This window comes from Anabas testudineus, chromosome 8, assembly GCF_900324465.2.
Source record: "Anabas testudineus chromosome 8, fAnaTes1.2, whole genome shotgun sequence".
NCBI classification, from domain to species: Eukaryota; Metazoa; Chordata; class Actinopteri; order Anabantiformes; family Anabantidae; genus Anabas; species Anabas testudineus.
In genome coordinates, this window is record NC_046617.1 from 7,059,141 (window position 1) to 7,065,497 (window position 6,357).

The window sequence follows — 6,357 nt, forward strand, 5'->3', positions numbered from 1 at the left end:
ATTTCTGTGTAATTGTTTTCTTCACCTCTTTCTTCGTCTCTTGTCTCAGTCTGCGCTGTCACATCCAGAGCCCTGGTGTCAAAGAAACTCTGATATGTTCTTCAAAAAATAAAAATAAACAGCTTCTAAGAGTTCTTAGATGATAAGTCTGATCCAGCTTGCCGTAGTCATGGAGTTCAGTCAAGTTGTGAATCCTTTTGTTAGAAAAAAAGCAAAGTTTTTAACTTTGATGCATCACACACACCAAAAGACGGATCATGTAAAATAACATAATTAATAAAACTAAATAAAACAAATCTTAAAATGATTGAAGAATTTTGATCAACTTTCTTAAAGTATGTTAACAAAACAGGACCCAGTCATTATGCTGTGACACTACCAATAGAGAGTATTTAAAGAAGATGGTGTTAGAAAAGAAAGAAATATTACTTCAAAATCTGTGATTCTACAATAAAAACCAAGAAGAGAAAACTAGGTGCTGCAGATGGCTGGAAGATGCATATGATTTTGCATGTGTTCACCAGCTAAGTTCTGTTTTATATCGAGTCTCTGTAATATTGCTTTATCCAAACCATGTAAAATGTGCTACTTCAGTATTTTATATATCCAGAAAGGTATTTCTAAGTTCCATCAAAAACTTAAGTCTGTGTTATGTCAAGTTCCTAGAACACATATTTATCTGACAAAAGTACAAAGAAAAGAGTTTCGATGAACATCAACAAAATTGTGTTTTAGGTCAGGTTAAGTTTTCTTTAACATTACTGGTAAATGTGATGTTTGAGCCGTCCCTTGACCTTTGACCCGAGATCTCTGGAGTTCATGTCAGACGTCACTGAAAGTCAATGTAAATGCTCATGGTTCAGCATGTTGTCCATCCCAAAGACAAAAAAGAGCATCCAGCTGTTATAAGCGTGACGGTATGGGGGTACGTCAGTGACAGGCATGTTTCAGTAAGACAGTTGCTATTCCAGCAGGACAGTGCCGCGCCACTTTCTGCACGTGCTGCAGCAGCGCGGCTTCATTCAGTGTGAATGCTTGACTGGCCTGCCTGCAGTCCTGTTTAAAATTTACAGCACATCATGAAGAAGAAAATCAGACAGCGGCGACTACGGGCTGTTGAGCAGCTGAAATTTCAAATTGAACAAGAATGGCCGAACGTTCCTCTTCCACAAACGTCCAACAATTAGTATCCTGGTTTCCAAAGGATTAAGAAGAGCAATTAAAAGAAAAGCTGACGTAACACAGTGGTAAACATGCAGCCATCCCATTTTAGTGAGTTGCAGGCATCAAATGCTACAGTAGATTACAAGAGAGCTAGAGACAAAATACAATTTGTGAAGTTTGTCAGTGAAAAGACTACAAAATGTTCTTTGAACTTCTGTCACATAAATAAAAGTTAAAAGCAAATTATCGAATCACAGATTTGAAACTGTTATTTTTATTATTTAATTTTACTGCTATTTTATTAAGGTTCAGAAGTGGGTTTGTATATTTTGACAGCAGCCATGAAACTAAAACTAAAACAGTTATAAAGTAAGAAATATATAAAGAAACTAATGAAGCCACAGGTGTGGAGCCACACTAGAACTACACACAGAAATTCAGCTTGAATCCAAAAATAGTCTTTACAGGTCTGTGTGTATCTGTGTGTAATTTCTACATGGGCATTTTCTGATGTCATTATTACCTTTCTCTTTCTATCTTTTTCCTTGTCTTTTGTCATCTCCTCCTATTCTGCATTTTTTTGAAATGTGCTGCTTACAAACTGTCTTCCTGTAAGTACATTTTTCTAAGTTCAACTTCTAAATCTAATTCTTGATTTTGCTCATGTTACAGCAGCTGTCTTGTCTAGTTATGTGTTTGTCTACTCCCTCTCTGATTGACTGATTGTAATAAAGTTCATAGACATGAGCTATTCATTGTCAATTTAGCACTTTCTCTTTGTCAGTAGAAAAAAAGGCTCTCTCAGGACTATTGATGCAGAATTGGTCATTGATCAGCTGACTCAAGCAATGCTTAAATGGAGGAGGCCCAGTTTAAAGTATGTTATGTAATCAATAGTTTTCTTTTCACAGTATACTGTGTTCATTTCCGTTGTTGTGTATAGATGTTATCCTGGTCAAACAATGAAAATATATTAGAATATGTATTTAAATATGTGCACATTTGCATGTTACACAGTATCAGAGATGGAAAACAGTTTTACTCCTGGATGTACTGTATTACTGGCCAGACTTGTCAAGGAGCAGCAGTGTGTGTAGACAGAGAACAGTCTGCACTTGTCAGGAAGACAGTTGCTGTAATTATTTATGTAAGTGCGGCCTGCGTTGGCTTCCTATAGTTCTGTCAGGAAACAGAGCTTATTTCTGTAACATAGCTTAGTTTTTTGACACAGCAACATAATCTCATTCATTCTTTAATATGCTTGCTTAATTATTTACATTCAGTTTTCTTTTTGAAATAGATTGTGTTTTCCCACTGGGACCTCTCAATTTGCTTCTATGCTATATTTTGGGTTTTCTCAGTTTTACTTTTAGTGTTTCGCTGGTAAAAACAACCTCTTTTCGGAGAGATTTTGATTTAGGCACTCACTTTAGCCTCTACAGCTTTAAAATCAAATCAGAATTTATTTTGGTAGAGGTCTTTGGCTGGATGTTTGTGGAGTCCACCATAGCTGTAGCAATGCCAGACCTAGTCAGGAGAGGGTTGCTGTGACTGGACTCCCGGGCAGGGCGTCAGTACCAGTCTTACTCCAGTTCACATCATCAGGCTGCATCTCAGAAATATGGCACACAGACATGCACTTCATAGGACAAGCTCAAGGTAAGTAATGGAGGAGGAGAGGAAGCTTAGGCATTAGGCACTCACCCATAATCTTGTTTGGTTCTTTCAGAGAATGCACAAGGAGAAGATGCAAATGTCCACAGACACGCATGCATGTGTTAAAGACAATCGGCTCACACAGCCACATGGCCAAAGCCTATCAGAGCAGAAATCCACGCGTGAAGCACACTTAGGCAGGTGCAGTAATGTCATGCCAGGTTGCATAGAAAGTTGACTATGTATTACACACACACAGATAAATAAACATGTGCAGGTTTGACTGCGACAACAGTAGTGTCTGAGGACGAGAAAAGAAAGAGAGTAAAGATAGCACGAGGGAGAGGGATGAAAGAGGTAGAGTGAGGGGATGAGTGCAGCAGTTTTGAAAGCGTTTGGCTCCGTTCAAATAGTTGCCATGGTTTCAAGATGTTTCCATGGAAATGCTAGCTGCCAATAAAATGAATTTGAGGAGGATCTTTGCAGCAGGTTGGCAGGAAGGTGAGAGCGATGCGGGAGAAGGGAACAACAAGAGCAGCAACAGAGTGTGGAGGGAATAAGAGGAACGGGGAGGCCGCTTCACTCCGCTTCCCAGTGCACCAGTCACTTGGACGGGCAAACGGCGAGGAGAGGTTAGGGGAAGAATTTAGGGTAAACAACTTGAGGGAAACATGCCACGCAATGGCAAGCAAAAAGCCGAGACTACTTCAGTCTAAATGGGTTGTCATAGCAGCCATGGCCTCACAACAAAGAGAGCAGGTAAATACATAGGAGCCCGGCTAGCTGCTGATTAACTTGTGTGCCATCGCAATCACGTCTGTGTGTGTGTGTCTGTGTGTGTGTGTGTGTGTGTTAAAGAGAACGAGAGAGAAGACGATGGTGCCAGAGAGCACGAACATCAGAAAGTGTGCATGACTGTGTGTGTGTGTGTGTGTGTGTGTTAAAGAGAACGAGAGAGAAGACGATGGTGCCAGAGAGCACGAACATCAGAAAGTGTGCATGACTGTGTGTGTGTGTGTGTGTGTGTGTTTGCGCACACAAACTCACTCAAAACTTTCCACTAACTCTCTTTCATGGAACCGGAGCCAGCGAAGGGAGCTGAATGCATTAGCGGGGCGCCGACTCTGACGCACATTTGTTTATGTGTGTACATGAGTGTGTAAGATCCCGACGTTTCATACTTTAGCTGTTCCTTCAAGAACTAAACAAGGCTTTTAATGTGCGCTCAGCCAGTGAGGGATGCATTCTCCCCTTCCCTGTGCTCCCCTGCATCTTCTGCCCCCCCCCCTCCTCCTCCTTCCTTCCTCACTTCCTTCCTCACACCCTGTGTCTCATCCTTCTCATCCTTCTCTCTCTTTTAGTCTCTCTCTCTCTCACTCTCTGAAGGACAGAGGTATTCCCACATTTCTCAGTCACCATGGCAACGCTGCAGCAAGAAAGAAAGAGAGGCCGCAAGAGGAAGGGGGTGGTGGGGTGATTGGGGTGGAGGGGTGGCGAAGCTGGGGATGTGTGAACAATGCTAATGCTACTTCACTGATCATCGATTGTGTATTTTTTTTTTCTTCCACTCTCTGCCCCCGCCCCACTCAACCCAAGACCCTAATACAACACCCACCCCCACCTCCCTCCACCCACATTTATTTCCCTCTTTTCATTTGTATCACTCTCTTTCCATTCTCATTACTCTCGCGCTCCGGCCGGCGTCCTTCTCCCTGTGGTTTTAAAACTCAATCTCCACATAGTGCTGTCATTGTTATCATTATTATTATTGGGTCATTTAGCAGGCAGTGTTGGTATCCACGGCAACCCAGAGAAGTGGCACTGGTTCCTTGGTGAATACCAATATAGACAAGCATCCATCAATATCACAGCGACTCATTATCAGTCTAATGGTGAGGCCTCTGCTGTCACACCAGACTATAAATAATGTTGTCTCATTAGGAACCACTGCTGCCACCACGAGTCCACATATAAACATGTCCACAAAGGTCGTGTGCCCACACACGGTCAACAATGCTTGAATGTGCACAAGAGTGTGCTTATGTGGTTGTGTTGATCTGTGGGGTGGGGGGGGGGGGGCGGCAGGGCACGAACACCGAGAACGTCTTGGCACGCTGCAACGACGGAGTCAGCCGAGCCGGGGAGGCAGGCAGGCGAGCAGCTGCACTGGAGCCTGACTGAGGGGGCTGACTCAATAAACCAGGTAGTGGAGTAAATAAGGCGCTTGCACTCCCTCACATAGGTGTGCACGACTGCAGACTCTGCCCCCGTGTCTGCTGCGTGTAACACTATGTGTTCACACTCGCAGGCAGACGCACACACACACACATACAAACACACAGACGCAATCCTGCAGGGCCGCAGTGTCTGCTGCCTGTCAGTACTCCTCTGTAGCTAATCGATGGATTGAAGACGCTGATGAGACCGAGAAAGAGAGATTCACTTCAACCATTGCCTTCTTGCCTGAAGTCATTACCGCAACTACTTGAATCGTTTACGGCTGCAGCATAGGGATGGAGGGGAGTGGTGGCAGCAGTGACTATGTGCGTGAGCGAATGATGCATATAACACACTACATGATTTTAAAATGGGCACGCTCACGTCTCGCTGAGCGCCTTCAGGCCAGTCGATTCACCTTGGGGAAACATACACAGCACCTTTATGTAAGCAGGAGTTGCAGAGTGAAGACTAAGAGCAAGTTGGATTGAGGGTGGGAGGGGTGAGGCAAGGCTGACTCTACTCCAAACAGGCAGCTGCTGTTTGCATGTCAATCATCTCCAATGTGTAAAAAACCTGAGAGGACTTTTAATTCTGCAGGGTTGCGTGACAAGTCATTTTGTGTTGATTGCCTGTCTGCTGGATGGTAACGCATTCATAATCGCATTATGTTTGTTGGTACAGATTTTCTCCTGGTTGTTCTGCTTTAGTCTGGAATGCTGAATATCAGAGATAATTATCTGAGATAGCAGGATGCAGTTCGGCCGGCTGAAACGCTCTCATCTTCATTGTCAGAGTCCTGTCGGATGTCAGGATTTGAGGAGCTCTATGGAAACGGATGTGTGGATTGTGAGTCCATTGCCAGGGTCCAGACTGGAGCCTGTGATCGCATCATATCACAAGTCAACACGCTGCAAACACTGTGCACCACAGAGGAGGAGCTGGCACATCCTTAAAGAGCTGCTTTAACTGCACACACTCGCACACACACATTGGCTGGTGGACTCGTGTTGCGTTGATGTTTCCACCGGTGTCTGACAGAACATATGCTTGCTCTCAGGGAAAAAAAAAGACATCTTTTCATGGATAACTGTGCATGAAATAGTGTCCCTGGGTAAATCCTTGTTATAAATTACATCTTGTGTTGTTTGTTGAATCTTTTTTTTTTGACCTTCTCTAGGGATGACATATTCTCTGCTCTGTGTAACCACAAACCACTGGTTTACCTGCATACCTGACCTTGTATATGAGACACAAGTGGCCTAAAGTATGTGTGTTTTTCATTAAATTAGAGTGTTTCACAAGGCGCTTAACATCTGT